The following is a 19,375-nucleotide window of genomic DNA, read 5'->3' as shown; positions in this document are numbered from 1 at the left end:
TTAGATAACAAAATATTTTTAAATTTATATCCAGTGTTCAACTTCAGGGTACTCATTAAAGCACATGCAAAAACATATACACCTTATACACTTTAAAGTAAAAAAAAAAGCTACAATATAATATGATTCAATGAACTTTATTAAACATTGGAATAATATAAAACAAACAAGCAATACTAACACTAGTTATTCCAGAGAGATGGGACTCCAGGGGGCCATTCCCTTTCCATATTGTGTGAATTTTTATAACAATGTATGTAGCAAAGAATTTGGTCTTCCCCAAAGAGCAGTCTGGCTCTTGTCTGTGGCACCTAGGAATTAAATTCTAAACCCCTGGGATTTCCCAGACAATAGGAGCATCTTTGTTATTCATGGTAGGCCTCAAGGTCACAAGATATCAACTCAAATTCTGAGACTATGTTCAGCCACCGGTGCAATCAGTCAATGAATCATACCTATGAAATGATCTGTATAATAAAGAGCCAGGGTCATAACAACTGATTACGACCTAAGGCTCCACCAGACTGGAAGTCAGTGCTGGGTTGCCCTGCCGACCCAGCACTAACTGGGGCCACTGTGGACGCCCTGACCCAGCACTGACTGCCTAGGGGGCTGCAGATCACATCCGGAGAGAGGCCTGCAGAGAAAGAGAGAGAGGCAGGGTCTGATCCGTAGCCTCTGTAGCAGCCGTTGATCGGAACTTGCCTCTCTTTCTCTCCTGACCTGGCCAACAGCCTTGCCTCCATTTCTCTCCAAGTCTCCACCGGAGCTGATCAGCCTCGCCTTTCTGATCAGGCCCCGTTGATAGGCCCAGAGACACTGACTGGCATAGAAACTGACCAGTCAGAACCAAATCTGGGTCAACTGTGAGGAGCCAATGGCTGCCTAAGAGGCGGAGCTTTTGAGTCTGACTGGGATAGAAACTGACCAATCAGAACCAAATTGGCCAGCAGAGGAGGGTAGTTGGGACGAGATCAGACCGGCAGGGGAGGGCAGTTAGGGGTGATCAGGCAGTTAGGGGCAGTTAGGGGCAATAAGGCAGGCAGGCAGGTGAGTGGTTAGGACCCAGCGGTCCCAGATTGTGAGAGGGATCGGGCCTAAACCAGTGGTCGGACATCCCCTGAGGGGTCCCCAATTGGAGTGGGTGCAGGTTGGGCGGAGGGAACCCCCCTCTCCGTGAATGATTTCATGCACCGGGCCTCTAGTGTTCAAATAAAAACTCTGAACACAGAGCTCAGGTGAGCTTGCTGGTTGGCAATACTCCATGCTTACTGCCATGCATTGATCCGGGGAAAGATATCTCCTAAGAAAAATAAAAGCTTTGGTTTGAAATCCTACCAGACCGAGCTATGTGTCTCTTCCTTTAGCTAATATTTGACCTGTAATCTTTCCGTAAAATAGACCACACCCATGAGTTTAATAGCCCAGTAAGTTCTTTGGTCCTTCCAGTTAAATGTTGGAGGGACGTTTTGGGAACAAACCTCCTAAACTTGCAATTGGTTCTGTGTTGTGTGATTCTTTCCTCTAACTCAGTATTTGAGTTGAACTCCTTTGCTGTTGCTCTCAGAAGTCTTGGGCAGAGTTGCCAATCTGGAGGACTTTAAACTTTACAAACTGGCAAATTCCAGATACAATGATATAATGTAAACAACAAAAATAATTCCATTTGGAAAAGTATTCTCTAATTACTTTTGTGTGCCCGCTATAAGGAGCCCCAAGTTAAAGCTAAATAATTGACAGAAGAGTGCAAACAGCCAATCCTGATTTCGTATTTCCATAGAGTGTCTGGAATCTAACTTTATACCTATAATTATTTATCAGCAAGGTGATACCAATTGTGTTTCGGGATCACTCTCTGAACTCATCCCCTTGCACTGTGTCCCCATAGCTCCAGCTATACTGACCACTTCACCTTTCCTCAAACTGCCAAGTTGCCCCCTTTACCCGTCAGGTACATCCTTCCCTCAAGTATTTTCCTTCATGGTTCTTATTGCCACCCAGCATGTACCCTGTTGCCATGGAGCTTTCATCTCAGTCAAGACAGACTAGAATGTGGAATTCTCCAGTGGAGGAATCTATTTTTTTTCTGAATTACATCCTCATTATCTAGAAGAGTGCCTAGCACAGAGCTGGCATTCAACAAACATTTGCAGAATACATGTCTATTCATTTTATAAGGACCTACTCTAATATCATCTCCCCAACAAGCCTCCAAATAACTTTATTTTCATTTTACAGATGACAAAATTAGCAAAGTCACACACTATATATAGCAGACACCGTATAAGTTAGCTTTTTTTCATCATGGCATTCTTACCATCTTTGTATTATATATATATAGAAAAAGTCATTTAAGGTATCATTTCTGCAAATAGGATATTAGGTAAAGAGCTTCCACTAACAGAAGTAATCAAAATATTTCACAATGTATCACCAATCTGTGCCTTAAAAACAAAACAGAAAACTCAACAACTTACCAAAGTTACCAATTATTCAACCATAATAAATGCTATCTTCAACCACAGATGAAAAAGAGATCAATGTGCTTAGATGAGGCTTCTGGGAATACTTTCAAATGGGTATTTTAAATCTAGAGCAGGCACATGATCAATTATTATTTTTTCAAAAGCAAGCTTCTTATGCCAAACCTGCTTATTTTTTTATCCTGAGCCCGGCAGGCACTTCAATAAAGCCTGCCAGCAGAAGATAACACTGCTCAGGTTGAAGCAGATGGCATAATGAAATTTTTGACATGCTGAGGATCCAACACACCCAGACCTAAGGCCTATGGGGTATTTCATAGGAAAAATATTTGGATTTCTACTATGGTAAGCCAGAATTAACAAATCACATTCCAAGAACAAAGTGTATCCATGTGAAGTTAACTGATGAAGTATAAGCTCGGATACATGTAAGACAAGGTGGTAGGGCATCCCAAGGGTAAAGCTATAGCACCAGAGCAAGTATATTATCATATGAAAATGTATAAAAGTGTTAAATATCAGTGTTTTCTCCAAATATGTGAGAGGTTTAACCAATGTCAATAACTCCTCCTGTCTTCTCCTGGCCCTTGAAGTTCACATACAGCATTACACTAAGTGAAATAAACCAGTCAGAGAAAGACAAGTATCACAGGATCTCACTCATATTGTTCATGGAATCTAATTAACAAATAAACTGATGAACAAAACAGATCCAGAGACACAGGAGCATGTAACACACTGTGGAATCTCAGAGGGAAGGCAGAGGTGAGTGGGTGGGTGGGTGGGAAGAGATCAACCAAATAACTTGTATGCACATATGCATAACCCATGGACACAGATAATAGGGTGGTGAAAGCCTGGGGTGGGGAGTAGGGGTGGGCTAGAAGGGCTCCATGGGGGGGGGGGGGGCGGAAAGGAGACATTTAATACAATAAAGAATTTGAAAAATCAATGGAAAAATATCCAAAGTGAGGCTTAACAAAAAAAAATACAAGCCAACAATAAATCTTGTGAATTTAAAAAAACCGAAAAGCAAATATTAAAGGCATCACACATGTAAAAACTCTAATTATGTTATCATACAAATGGCTTGTTTTTAAATTTTCAAGTTTATGCCCATAAAAAAAGCACAAAGTCTGCTTCAGATTTTCCTATGACATTATTAAAGCAGCTTTCTGAACTACTCTCCTTGAGAAATGAGAACGGATTTTATTCTCCTTGATAAACTTGTTCATATGTTTATGAATGAAAAATGTTTAATAAAAATAACCTGACTCCCATCTTGCTTTTTAGAATATTAAATAAACAGAAGGAAACACAACTATGGTGATTTTTACATATAGATAAACAATCTGTATAATTTATGGAGGTTGTTAGTAAATGAGCAATAGATACCAAATAACTATGTGTTCTCTAACGTCTGGCTGAATATTTCAGTCTAAACAGGCCTTTTATGTTCTTAGTAAATAAACATATAAATTAATTAATAAGTTTTAATTAGTTCTAATACCTAAAACATAATTCAAATAAAGATTATGTGAAGCATTCAATTAAAAATTTGTCAAATTCTTCTTAAATGAAACACCTTCTTAGTATTTAGATGTCTAGGAGAAGCCCTCTTGCAAGATGCAGTTAAAATCAGTACTTGGTTATTATTCTAAAAGGTCAGATGAAGCAGAAATAATAACAAAGGACAAATATATAACGTAAGCACTTTATTTTAACTTAAAACATATGTATATTCATTCACAAATATCTTAATAATGGGAGGGCTCCCCCTTCTTTCTTGCATAAATCAAATTCATATAATAAGGCATTATTTTCAAATTCAGCCTCTGAACACAGAGCAGGAATTTGAACACTTGGGAAACAACTTCATTAAAGAAACTTAAATTTTTAAGAACTCTTTCACTCAATGTTTAATAGTTTAGTCAAAGACAACCAATTCACCAGGAATACTTTTATCCATTCATCTATGTAGTTTTTCAAAACAATTTAAATAAATTTTCATAAATTTTTGTCATAAGTTTATATATTATACTAGAGGCCCGGTGCATGAAATTCATGCACTGTGTGTGTGTGTGTGTGTGTGTGTGTGTGTGTGTACCTTAGCCTGCCCTGTGCCCTCTCGCAGTCCAGAACCCCTCACTCCTTCCCGCCTGCCTACTTGCTGCTCCTTACCACTCGGCTTGCTGCTCCTTCCTTAGCACTGCCACGGAGGCAGGACAGGCTCCGGCCACCGCTGCTGTGCTCGCCAGTTGTGATCCCGGCTTCTGGCTGAGCAGCACTTCCCCTATGGGAGCACACTGACCACCAGGGAGCAGCTCCTGCATTGAGCGTCTGCCCCTGGTGATCAGCTTTTAAATATCCTATATAATCCTATATAATAAAAGGCTAATATGCAAATAGACTGAACATCAGAACAACCGAACAATCTGTCGCTATGATGTGCATTAACCACAAGGGGGCGTGTATGGAACATGGTGATCAGTGCACATCATAATGACTGGTCTACCGGTCATTCGGTTGCTTAGGCTTTTAGATATCCTATATAATCATATATAATAAAAGGCTAATATGCAAATAGACTGAACATCAGAACAACCGAACAATCGGTCACTATGATGTGCATTAACCACAAGGGGGCGTGTATGGAACATGGTGATCAGGGCACATCATAATGACTGGTTTACCGGTCATTCGGTTGCTTAGGCTTTTAGATATCCTATATAAGCGCATACAATAAAAGGCTAATATGCAAATAGACTGAACATCAGAACAACCGAACAATCGGTCGCTATGCCGTGCGTTGACCACCAGGTGGCAGAGCATGGAACACGGCAGGCATCAGCAGCAGCGGCATGATGGAGCAGGTGAGTGGGGGCACCAGACCAAGGTGGGGTGCCGAGGCTGTTATCGGAAAAGCCTCTGGTGGTTACTGAAAATTCTTTGCTCCCGTGTGCCACAGTCTGCCCAGCATTTGCACCTGCTGCTGGCGCCAGCCCTGATTGCACCTGTTGCCAGCGTGGGAGCCACCACTCACACCCACTGCTGGTGCCTGGCATTGACCTCGATCACTCGGCTCTGTCAGCGGATGTGAGCGGTGGCTGCTGGCCCGACTGCCCCTCAGGGATTCTCCACTTCCCCCTGCTCCTGAGGGGCGATCAGGGCCGGCAGCCGCCTCTCACACCCGCTGCCAACACCAGAGCTGCTGCTTGCACCCACTGCTGGCACCAGCCCCACTCGCACCTGCAGCCATCCCTGGAGCCACTGCTCATCCCCACTAGCAGTGCCCGGCGCCGGTCCCAATCGCTCAGCACCATCAGCGCGTGTGAGTGTGGCCAGCGCCTGTCAGCACGTGGGAGTGGTGGCAGCAGGAGCAGGGCTGCTGTCAGATAGGGAACCAATGGCCATGTTGGGAGGGGACGGGCAAGGCCGTGGAGGATGGGCTGAGACCCACCCCTGTGCCCACTGCAGCCTGTGGCCCACACTTTCAAGATGCACGAATTCATGCACTGGGCCCCTAGTATAGATTATAAAGCCAAAGAATTGTAAAAATATTTATAACTGACCTAAATAGTTATAGTTTTTGATAAATACACACTTACTTGATAAGCGATGCAGAAGCACAAAAAAATAAAATATCTGAATAAACAAGTGTTTAATGCTCTGGACAAAAGTCAGTATGCCATACAGAAGAAATGGACAGAATCCTTTCACCTAGACAGTGGTTCTCAACCTTCTGGCCCTTTAAATACAGTTCCTCATGTTGTGACCCAACCATAATATTATTTTCGTTGCTACTTCATAACTGTTATGGTGCTACTGTTATGAATCGCAATGTAAATATCTGATATGCAGGATGGTCTTAGGCTACCCCTGTGAAAGGGTCGTTTGACCGCCAAAGGGGTCGCGACCCACAGGTTGAGAACCACTGATCTAGAAAGTCGCTAATTTGGAGCATGTGTGCTGAGAGAGAGTTCCTTCTGCTTATAGTAGTATCCCAAGAAACCAAAAATCACCTTTAGTTCTATATATAATTAAGCTCACCCTGTGGGAATAGCTCTATCAGAGTAACCCTTCCACTATGAGCAATTAAAAGATTTATATAAAGAATTATTTTTTAAAAAATTAGTTTTAGCCCTGGCCAGGTTGCTGGTTGGAGCGTCATCCTGTACATCAAAAGTTGCAGGATCAATCCCTGTCAGGTCATGCAAATAGTGGAGGCAACGGATTGATGTTTCTTTCTCACTTGGAAGTTTCTATCTGTCTACCTTTCTCTCCTTAAACAATATCCTTGGGTAAGGATTAAAAAATGTTCAAAAAACTTTAAATATATAAAAAAAGAACACATCACTCCTGCTATATTCTATGCATTAGAAGCAACTCAATAGGCCCAGCCTACACTCAAGAGAAGAGATCACAACAAGAGCATGAAGAGATCACACAAGGCAGAGATGATCTTAAAAGCTAACACGGCTATCACAGCAAAATAGCTGAAAGCCATAACAGAGGAAAAATCTTAAAAGCCACTACAGCAAAAAGCACTTTATCTTCCAACAAAAAAAAAAAGTAACAATTGACTTAACGCATTGCAGGCAGATCATGAGCATTCTCTTGTTTTCATATTACACAGTGTTTTACATAAATGTTAAAGGCATGCCTTAAAATTAAATACCTACTGCCTTTTGAAGTTATTTATTACATGTTCTTACAAGCTAATATCTTTTTAAAGTATGACACTTTGTAAAACATTTTTTGTACTGGTTCAATAGAAACTTATCTGCCACTGGATAAAGCTAGAAATAAAACTACTGGTGCCCATTGTGTTAAGTGAATCAATGAAAGAAGACAACAACATTTAACAATTTAGAAGAAGAACAAAAACACTTGACAATCTAGTGCTTTCAGAACACCTCCTCCCTCTACATGTCACACACAAAGTATCGTGTTGTCTCAGATTTGTACAAAAAAATAAAATAAAATAAATAAATTATTAGGCAGGAAGAAAATGATCCTTGATGAAATTTCCTTTATGTAGAAAAGACTGAAGAGCACCAAAAGAATTTAAAAATGGGAGTAAATCAATAGAAATTGCTTAAAACAATAAACAATCTAAACTTACTGAGTTTTAAATACATGTAGACTTAAAGTACTGCAGGATAATCACACAAAACACAGGAGTAGAGAAATGGGGCTTAAGTGAATTAAGTTCCTTGCAATTTCCAGGAAGTAGTGATAATACTAATTAAAGTAAAAATAAAGTAAATTAAGGGTACAGATATCTGACAAATGACTCATATTTGGCCTATATAAAGAAAACTCAAAACGTAATAGTTAAATACATATTTCCAATTAGAAAATCAATAAAAACACTTCAGCAATGTGCATATATGGATTTCAAATAAGAATATAAAAAATGTTCAGTATCATTACCAATTAGATAAATACAAATGAAAAGCATAAAGAATGTGTGTGTGTGTGTGTGTGTGTGTGTGTGTGTGTGTGTGTGTATAAAAGCCTAAGCCACTGAAGGACCTGTCGACAGGTCAACTGGTTGCTATGACATGCACTGACCACCAGGGTGCAACTCCTGCATTGAGCATCTGCTCCTTGGTGATCAGTGCACTCCCACAGCCAACCTCCCGCAGCCAGCCAACCTCCCACGGTCCATCCCCCTGGCCGGGCCCCCTCCCCCGACCGATCGGCCCTGATCACCGGCCAGGCTGAGAGACCCCACCTGTGCACAAATTCGTGCACCAGGCCTCTAGTATCTCTATACACATATCAAAATGATTAAATAAAAAACAGTGGCAACATCAAATGCTGATGAGGATGTGTAGAAAATGGATTGCTCAGACATTGCTGGTAGAAAGGTAAAATGTTACAGCCCCTCTGAAAAACAGTTTGTCAGTTTCTAAAAAAAATACTAAACATGCATTTACCATGTAGCACAGTAATTATACTCCTGGACATTTACTGTAGAGAGATTAAAAAATTATGCCCATGCAAAAGCAGGCTTTATCTATAATAGTAAAAAAGTGGAAACAAAATGTCCCTCCATAGGTACATCCAAACCACTGAATAATATGGAATTACACTCAGCAATAAAAATAAAAACTATTAATATACACAACAACTTGGGTAATCTCAAAAGATCATATACATTATGATTATCTATAACTAGAGGCCGGGTGCATGAAACTCATGCACGGGGAAGGGGGGTCCCCTCAGCCCAGCCTGCACCCTCTCCAATCCGGGACCCTTTGGGGGATGTCCGACTGACATCCCTCTCACAATTCTGGACTGCTGGCTCCTGATCACTCACCTGCCTGCCTGCCTGGTCACCCCTAACTGCCCCCATCCCCCCGCGCTGACCTGATCACCCCTCACTGCCTCTACGTGCCGGTCTGATCACCCCTAACTGCCCCCATTCCCCCACGCTGACCTGATCACCCCTCACTGCCTCTATGTGCCGGTCTGATCACCCGTAACTGCCCCCACTGCCAGCCTGGTCGCCCCTAATTGCCCCCCGCTGACAGCCAGGTCATCCCCAACTGCCCCCTCCCTGCTGGTCTGGTCACTCCTAACTGTCCCCCCACCGGCCTGGTAACCCCTTACTGTACCCCCGCCCCCCGCCAGCCTGGTCAACCCTGACTACCCCCATGCCGGCTTAGTCGCTCCTCACTGCCCCCCCCGCCAGCCTAATTGCCCCCAACTGTCCCCCCTGCTGGCCTTGTCACCCCCAACCGTACCCCCACTGCTGGCCTGGTTGCCCCTAACTGCCCCCACCCCCCGCCAGCCTGGTTGCCTCTTACTGCCTACCTTGCCGGCCTGGTTGCCCCAAACTGCCCGCTTCTGCCAGTCTGGTCACCCCAAACTGCCCCCCCGCCGGCCTCGTCACCCCCAATGCCCCCCGTGCTGGCCTGGTTGCCCCCAACTCCTCCCCCCCCGCCAGCCTGGTTGCCCCTCACAGCCTCCCCACCGGCCCGGTTGCCCCATGCAGCCTGCTGCTCAGTCATGTGGTCATCCCTTGCTAACCCCCCTGCCGGCCTGGTTGTAGGCAGCCATCTTGTGAGGGTTAATTTGCATATTACCTCTTTATAATATAGGATAATAAAAGCATGATATGCTAATTAGACCAGACGTCCTTCCAGACAACCTTCCGGAAAAGCCGGGGCTACGAGGGAAGCCTGGGTCCAGGTGCCTGCCTACAGCCGGAGGGAAGCCCAGGTCCTGGGTGCCAGAGGGAAGCCGGTACCAGCAGCCAGGGGAAGGAAGGCCTACTCTTGCATGAATTTCATGCATTGGGACTCTAGTATTTTTATAACATTCTTGAAATTATTAAATTACAGGGAAAGAAATGCTCGCCAACAAATAGGGATGGTGTGGGGAGGGAGCTGGGCATGACGATCACAGGGTAGCATAAGCAAGATCTTTGTGGTGATGGAATAGATATATATCTAGATTGTGGTGGTGGCCACACAACCTATGCAAGTAATAAAAATGACATAAATGGAAATCCTTAGTGCACATTATACCAATATCAGTTTCTTGCTTTTAATACTTTACTATAAATATTAAGATGTAACCACTGGAAGAAACTTGGAGACATATATACAGAACCTCTCTATACTATATTAAAAACTTACTGTGAATCTAGAACTATTGCAAAATAAAAAGTTTTTAAAAGTTGACTCAAATAGTTCAAGGATATTTACTGTAATCTTTAGAGTAACTACTAAGAGAATAATAAAATTAAGGAAAAATAACATACCAATATAGAAAGAAGATGAAATAAAAAGGTAACAGAAAAGAAGACAAAACTGAATGGATAAAACACAAAGAAAACAGAAAATGGCAAATAAAATGAAAAATTATCAATAATTATATTAAATGTAAAGAGGTTAACTATGTAAAGTAAAAATCTGTCAAATTATAGAATACAATAAAAGCCAAATACATGCTGCTTACCAAAGATATAAGTTAATAATAAAGAAAAAAGATAAAGAGAACAATAGAAAGACAGAGAAAAGATATACCATACATACATTAACCAGAATAACCTTGGTAAAGCTAAACTAATATCAGACATGCAGTCTTTAAGGCCATAAGCATGGTGATCAAGAGGGACAAATCACAGAGATAAAGGTTCAATTCAGTAAGAAGATAAAACCTCAGTAATGTAAAAATATAACCTCAAAACACATAGGTCAAAAGGACTCAGAATCCAAATGAGAAATAGCCAAAACCACAATCATAAGTAGAGATTAAACACATCTCTCTCAGTAACTAATGGAATAGAAAAAATTAGTAAGGATCTAGAACAGCCGTGGGCAAATGAATAAAACTAAAAAAAAAAAAAAAAAAAAAAAGACCGTACCCTTTTATGTAATGATGTTTACTTTGAATTTATATTAGTTCACACAGACACTCCATCCATGCTTTTGTTCCGGCCCTCTGGTCCAGTTTAAGAACCCATTGTAGCCCTCAAGTCAAAAAGTTTGCGCACCCCTGATCTAGAAGATATGAACAACATTCTAAATAAAATTGACCTAATTGACCAATATAGAACACTGCACTCAACAACTGCTCAATACACATTCTTTTCAAATACAAAAGAAATATTTATCAAAGTAGACTACAGGTATTCCTAAATTACCTATCATCAAATCTGAATGAACTGATAGCATACAGAAGTTCTCTATTACAGAAGAATTAAGCTAGAAATCAAAAACAAATAACAAGAAAAAAATCTTAGTCAATTGGATAATATATTCCAAGAAATTATAATTTAAAAAAAATAAAACATTTGAAACTGAATGATAATAATAAAGATACAACACATCAAAATTATGGGGTGCAGTTAAAGCAATGCTTAGAAAGAAATTTATAGACTTATAAAATAAATAGACTAAACTAAAAGAAGAAATGAAAGACAAAAAAATCAGTGAGCTGAACAGTACACCAAACTTGAAAAAGAAAATAACGTTAGACCAAAATTCAAGAAAACAGAAAACAATACATTAAAGAAATTCCACAACGTCAAAAGTTGGTCTTTAGAAAGAAGAAAAGATGAATAAAATAAATTCCTAGCAACACTGATCAAAAAAAAAAAAAAAAAAACAAACCTGCACAAGGCATAAATTTCCAAATTTGGGAATAAAAAGAGGGACCTAATTAGACTCTATAGCAGTGGTTCCCAAACTTATTTGGCCTACCGCCCCCTTTCCAGAAAAAATATTACTCAGCGCCCCCTGGAAATTAATTTTTTTTAAATTTTAATAGCAATTAAACAGAAAGATATATGTATTAATGTTTCTACCTTTTTTGTAAAATATAGTAAAGAAAGGTGTAAATTAGAAACATTGAAGTTTGAAATTATGAAACTATTTATTGAACTCAGAATAGAAAGGTAATACAAAAAAAGTTAAAACAAATGCACCTGTGGCCATCACCGCCCCCCTGGATCGCTGCAGCGCCCACTTTGGGAATCACTGCTCTATAGGTATACACAATAAAAGCCAAATACATGATGCTTACCAAAGATACAGTCTATAGCAAACTTTCTGGGGAAAAAAGTTATGAAATAAACTAATACCTTAAAAAAATTTAGCAAAATGTCAATAATTTTTGCCCAGCCAGCTCAGTTCAGTGATTCAGCATCTACCTATGAACCAGGAAGTCATGGGTTTGATTCCCAGTTAGGGCACATGCCTGGGTTATGGGCTCGATCCCCAATGAGGGGCCTGCAGGAGGCAGCCAATCAATTACTGTCACAATTGATGTTTCTAATCTCTCTCCCCCTCTCCCTTCTCTGAAATTAATAAAACTATATTTTAAAAGAATATCAATAATTTTGTATCTATTAACAAATTTGAGGCCATTATTAAAAATCTTCCCACACATACTTAAAAAATTAACATCAATTTTCTAAACCCTTTCATTGGCAAGAAAAAGAAGTAACTGCTCTAAACTTTTGAGACCAATTTAACCTTGAAAAAACCTAAGAAGGACATTACTAGACAGGAAAAATTATTGATACAAAAATACTGAACAAGAATGTTAACACACTAAATCCAAGCTACATTAAGAAGACAATGATTACAACTAAATGGCAACACCAAAAATCTAAGGTGTCCCCCTAAAAATACACACTGTAATAGTGGATAACTCACTTAATTTTCACTCCTTTTCAGGGTTAAACTGATTTGAAATCATGGGTAAAGCCAGACTAAGCTTTGAACAAAGAAAATTTATCCACTAAACTTTTTTGTGGGGATACTTAAAAGATAAAGTTTACAGTACAAAACTGGCAACAATTGACAAATTGAGGGCACACCAAAATGGAATAAAATGGTTCATGATGTTTGCAATTCCATCGTTTCACGTTATCAGCAGTGCCTGGACCAGAATGGTCATCAGTTTGAAAACGGGGGTTGACAAAAAAAATCACTTCTGTAGATTCTTTCAAATTTTGAAAATCAACTGTATGTTAATAAATTCTGATTTTATAATCATTCAAAGTGTGTTTACATTTTTGGGGGACAACCTATATGTAAAAATTTATAGATCGATACAAAAAAATGACTGACAAACCAATAGAAAAGTAGGCAAAAGAAGCAGGAACTCCACAAAGGATATCCAAATGACCAATAAGCATATGAAAAGGTACACAACATAATGAGTTTTCAGGAAAACGCTAATTAAAACAATATGATATTACAACATAAGCCCAGAGTAGCTAAAATTGGGGAAAAAGGAATTTAAAAGTGGTGTGCCAAGGGTAAGCAATGATGTGCAGCAATGAGATATTCATAATTAGAGTGAGAGTATAGACCTACAACTACTTGGAAAAAACAGTTTGACAGAATCTATAAATGCTGAATGTATACCTTAGGAAACAGAAATTTCACTCTTAAGTAAATATCCAAGAGAAATGAACACTTATGAATATCAAAAGACATGTGCATGGCAATTTCATTTACAATAGCCCCAAACTGGAGACAACAAAGTTACAATCAACAAAAGAAAGGACAAATATATTCTAGTATATTCATACAATGAAAAATGGAAAAGAACTTCAGCTATATACAATGTAAGTGAATGTCACAGACAAAATAGTAAGAAAAATAAGCCAGGCACAATATGTATATGTTTATGTATAGGTATAGGTATAGGTATAGGTATAGGTGTAGGTATAGGTATAGGTATAGGTATAGGTATAGGTATAGGTATAGGTATATGTATAAATATACTGAGCGGCCAGACTATTATGACCACCTGACGTTTGTAGGCAAATTAGCTATAATTTCGCGCTGAAGTTGCTAGAGGGCCAGACCATTATAAATAGGGAAGCAGGTTGTTTACCACGACAGAAGTGATATTTTTCTGAAGATATGACAGCCTTTGAATGTGACACACACACACACACACACACACACACACACTGAGTGGTCAGATTATTATGACCACCACATCAGTACTTCGTTGGGCCACCTTTTGCCTTCAATACTGCAGCGATTCTTCTTGGCAGTGACTCCACGGGATGTTGGAAGGTGATGCGAGGAATCTGACACCATGCCTGATGAATAGCACTGTCCAGGTCTGTGGGATTTGATGGTTGTGGAACCAGCTGCCTGATGGCTCTTTTAACTTCGTCCCACAAATGCTCAATTGGATTGAGATCTGGTGATTGTGGGGGCCCCCTAAGCAAGGTAAAGTCTCCCTCATGTTCTTGAAACCACTCCTGCACAATACGAGCACCGTGGCATGGCACATTGTCTTGTTGGAAGAAGCCATCTCCATTGGGATACGCCATCAACATGATAGGATGAACTTGATCAGCAATGATACTTAGGTGTGTTGTGCTCTTCAGACGTTGTTCCACACGAATTAAAGGGCCCAAATCATGCCAGGAAAACATGCCCCAAACCATAACACTGCCCCCACCAGCTTGAAGGGTTGTACTCATGCATGTAGGGTGCATGCTTTCATGCTGTTTCCGCCAAATTCTCACTCTGCTATCTGCATGATGCAACTGGAAATGTGATTCATCGGACCATCTGACTTTTTTTCTAATGCTCGACTGTCCAATCCTTGTGTACCTGGGCAAATTGGAGACGTTTTATCTTGGTAACTGTAGACAGCAAAGGTGTTTGAACAGGCCTTAGGCTTCCATATCCCATATGATGCAGTGTAGAGTTAATTTGCCTACAAACATCAGGTGGTCATAATAATCTGCCCACTCAGTATGTATGTATGTGTATGCATGTGTGTGTGTGTGTGTGTGTATATATATATATATATGTATGTGTGTGTGTATGTGCATGTATACATATACGTATATGTATATGTATCCCACCTTCAAAGGCTGTTAAATCGCGTTGTTTACCCATATCTTCAGAAAAAAAAATCACTTCTACTGTCGTGGTAAACACCCTGCTTCCCTATTTATAATGGACTGGCCCTCTAGCAACTTCAGCACGAAATTATAGGTAATTTTCCTACAAACGTCAGGTAGTCATAATAATCTGGCCTGTGTGTGTGTATGTGTGTGTACAGACTGCATTTATATAAAATTCAAATACTTATTTGTGGGATAAAAGTCAAAACAGTGTATTATCTGACTTTTATCTGGAATCTAAAAAAGCTATCTCATAGAAAGAGAGAGCAGATTGGGGGTTGCCAGAGGTTTGGGGCAGGAAGAAAGGGAGAGATGGTGGTCAAAGGTACAAACCTCCAGTTATAGGATGAATAAGTTACAGGATCTATACATCATGGTGACTATAGTTAATGATTCGGTATTGTACACTTGAAAACGGCTAAGAGAGTAGATCTTAAATGTTTTCACCACACACACACAAACACACACACACACACACAGTAATTATGTAAGTTCATGGATAACTCACCCAATTGTGGCATTCATTTCACAATATATATGTATGTCAAATATCATGTTCTATATCTTAAACTTACACGATGTTATATATTAATTATATCTCAAATAGGCTACACAAAAATAGTGATTCCTTTTAGGGAGAAGCTTAGGACTGACTGAGGGGACACCAACAGTCTTAGGAGTGTTGGTACCTGTCTATATTGTTATTTAGGTGAAGCGTTATATGTGTGTATTTGATTTCTAAAAAATCCTTGAGCTATATAATTTTCCCCTTTACTGTAAACGTTTTTTAAACATTTGTTTTTTAAGTTTGCAAAATAACTGATACAACCAGAATACAGAACCTGGACACCCAATGAATGACATAAAACTACTTCTCTTTAAAAAAGTAGAAATAGCCTCTACATATCAAGCTAAACCTTTTATGACACTGAATTTACAGTTCAATTACCAGGCACTCACCCTAAATAAAGGGAACTATAGAAAGTACATGTCTATCTGAATATGGAGCTTCCTCTATTACTGTGATGGATGACCCTCCTCAGGCTTCTTATGAATTTAATGGGCTGATTTCCATTCCCAGAATAAATCCTTTAACAGGTACTCAAGTCAACATGAATCGTCAGCAAATGTGTTTTACCCCCAACAATTATACATTTTTGAAACTGGTAATCACTTATCTGCAGATCAAATTACAAGAAGAAAACAATAACCATTATGTTATCTTGTACTTTTACACACTGGGACTAGGCTGACATAATTGAGAGATTTCAAAATTATAAACTGCTTTTTATGTTTTTCCCCCCAATAATAATACCTAGTCTATAAAATTAATATCATTCCAAAAATACCAAAAAAATCAATGACTAAAATATTTTGATTATATTAATATGATCTAAGTACTTAAGCTTAACCAAATTCTTCAAGTATGCAGAGTCACATAACGAAATCTACTACAAAAATATTGAAATATTGTCTTCTTAAGTTTCATCTATCTTTCCTGGGTTGTTAATTGAAAAGGAAGTTAATGTGTTTAGTTCTATTTAAATGGCCAACATCAATCTTTCCAAAGTATTGTCTACAAAGATGACTGCTTAGGATCAAAAGGAATTTACTTGTGGTTCCATTACTGCAACTCTGAATGCTCAGTATAGCAACAAGAATAAAATGATCCAAGCACTATGGACATTTGATGGGCATTACATTTCTATCATTGGAAAGCCTAAATGTATATTATCTTGAAGGAAGAAAAATGACCACTTCTTTGGCAACCCTAACTTTACAGACTTCAAAAAAATTTATAAACATATATTGCTAGCTCGAGTTCCCACTTTTTTAATAATTCCTTAATACAATGAGAAATAAGAAATAGGCACTCTCTGGGGAATCTGACAAAACAGGTGTACCTCATAGAAAGGGAAACTTTTTAAAATCTGCACCTTGTCCTTTTTTTTTTTTTTTTTTCCAAAACAAATGAACAAAAAAAAGTGAATTTACAAAAATGCTATAAAACACTCTCTGGAACTGATCCCAAGTATGAAATGCATAGGATGTTGAGGGTATTCAATGACATACAGCACCTAAAATCCTAGCTATCAAAGGAAAAAATATTTTTTATACATAATAGAACTGCATTTATAGTTTGCAACCAAAGGAGGCCTCCTTTTACATAAATCTTTCAGTGAAATACTGATTAGAGCACAACTCTGATGCATTATTGAACAGGCAAAAACCCTAGCACAATAATTGATGGTGGCACTTTGATTTAATGATCCTTATTTTTAAAGCTAATCAAAGAAATGGAGTTGCATGTTCAAAGGGGATTAGCTTAATGTGATGAGACTATTTTGGACATAAAGTCGCTCACAGCTCCTGAACTAAACAAGATACAAAATGTAGCAGCAAGTTATATAGGGATGAGGGGCATCTTCAAATGAAATAAGTATAATTTTACATTTTCTATGAGACCTTCCTTTCATTCATTCAAATACTTAGTGAGCACCTCAAATATTTAAGATATTAGGCTCTAGTTGAAGAGAAAGTAATTAAAGAGGCAAATAAATGCTTTCTATAATCACTAATATGTTAAATATCCTATAAAATTACTCCACCAGGATTAATTCACCCACCTTTCTTTTACTAGATATGATTACTGAGTAGCAAAGCAGATAGTGGTCTAAAAACCACATTATAATTTGCAGATATTTTAAAGTAGCTGTTGACTATCATTAGCTGATCAATTTAAAAGGTAAGGAGATTGAATTTAGAGAATAATTTTTTAACCCAAGAATGTTTAGCTAAATAAAAACTGTTTTTAAAATGAATAGTCATTCTAAGTAATCAAAATGCAAATTTTCTGTCTTGTCCCTATATATAAAGTACAGAGTTTCAGGGCCATATTTGTCTTAAAATCTCCCTGTGCTACAAAGGATAAACTATGATCCATGAAACTCAAGATGGAAAGCCAAGAACACTCAAACCTAAAGAAGAAAATGTATTAAAGAGTAAATAAGATTCTTGTCTTCTCCCTTTCGGTATTTAGACAACTATATATGGATGATTACCATCCTACCTAAGCCAATGCTGATTGTATTAGCTTATTAAGTGACAAGATCAAGTACAAGACTTTGTACTGTTATACAATGTCATCAACCTAAGTAAAAGGCCAAGTAGCAGGTTATGCTATTTTATAATGTTCTAGTTTTCACACAAAACTGCATCTATAAAGATTTTATTCATTCTTAAAATTACATCATAAAATATATCGATTAAAATGCATACTCACTAAAATGTTGGCCTCAGACAGCATAATGAAGAGTACTCCATGTATATTTTGTAAAGTAATTTTTAAAGGTCTAAATTTTTTTTAAATATATTTTATTGATTTTTCACAGAGAGGAAGGGAGAGAGATAGAGACTTAGAAACATCAATGAGAGAGAAACATCAATCAGCTGCCTCCTGCACATCTCCCATTGGAGATGTGCCCGCAACCCAGGTACATGCCCCTGACCGGAATCGAACCTGGGACCTTTCAGTCCTCAGGCCAACGCTCTATCCACTGAGCCAAACCGGTTTAGGCTAAAGGTCTAAATTTAACTAAACTATTTAGAAATATTCTACATAAAAGGATCAGACCACCAATTTCCTAAAACATATATGAACACTTTGATAAAGACTAGAAAATAACTTGAAATTAAAACAGTCACAGTTTTGTATTAAACTATTTTCATCATGCATTGTTATAAAAATCTTTTGAAGTTTACCACTTAAAAAAAGTTAGGTCCAATAATGAAGTAAAATATAACAAGATCTTTAATCTATCCCCTGACTTTGCACTAAGATTCCAATTAGATTTCCCTAATTTCAAAAACAGTGTTTTTTTTGTCACAGGATTTGATTATTTTAATAATACCTTTATTTTTTATTCGCATCACTAGGAATCTGTGGTAGGATGAAAAAGGAAAATGACAGCAAATTCTTCTCATCTCCTCTCATCAGGAGCAACAGTCTATTTCCCCACTCACTGAATCACTAGAAAAAGTTCTTGATGGAATAGTAAAATTATTAATCTTTTAAAATCTTGACTTGTGTGTACAGCAAGCATGTCAAACTCAAAGGCTAACCAAGGCCAAATAAACGAGGCATGTGGCCCGCAGGCCATGAGTTTGACATGCTTGGCGTATAGTATATCTTTTTAAAGTACTTGTACTGCATAAAAATTAAAATTATTGTCTAGAGGAAAACCACTATTACTTGAGTTGCAACCTGAACTAGCTATAATTTTTTCATGAGCACCATTATTACTTAAAAAAATTACTGAATATCAGAAAGTGATTACTTAGCTATATGGCAGATAATTTTTTGAAAATGAAGTAAGCCTGTCACTTCAAGGAAAACAACTGACAGCAATTGTGGTCATAATAAAATCTGAGCTTTCAAGTGATAATTAGAATTTTGGAAAACTTGTATTTGCCACCTTAAGCATGA

The 19,375-nt window shown here is 38.5% G+C and overlaps 1 protein-coding gene across 1 annotated transcript in view; it reads right to left on the bottom strand.

Annotated features, from left to right (window-relative positions):
• Window positions 1–19,375, bottom strand: part of MPDZ (multiple PDZ domain crumbs cell polarity complex component) — a 177,402-nt gene that overhangs the window by 115,152 nt on the left and 42,875 nt on the right. The window lies entirely within an intron of this gene.

This window comes from Myotis nattereri (assembly GCF_964212035.1).
Source record: "Myotis nattereri genome assembly, chromosome: 12".
NCBI lineage: Eukaryota > Metazoa > Chordata > Mammalia > Chiroptera > Vespertilionidae > Myotis > Myotis nattereri.
The sequence above is the reverse complement of the archived record's forward strand: the minus strand, read 5'-3'. Positions and strand labels throughout refer to the sequence as shown.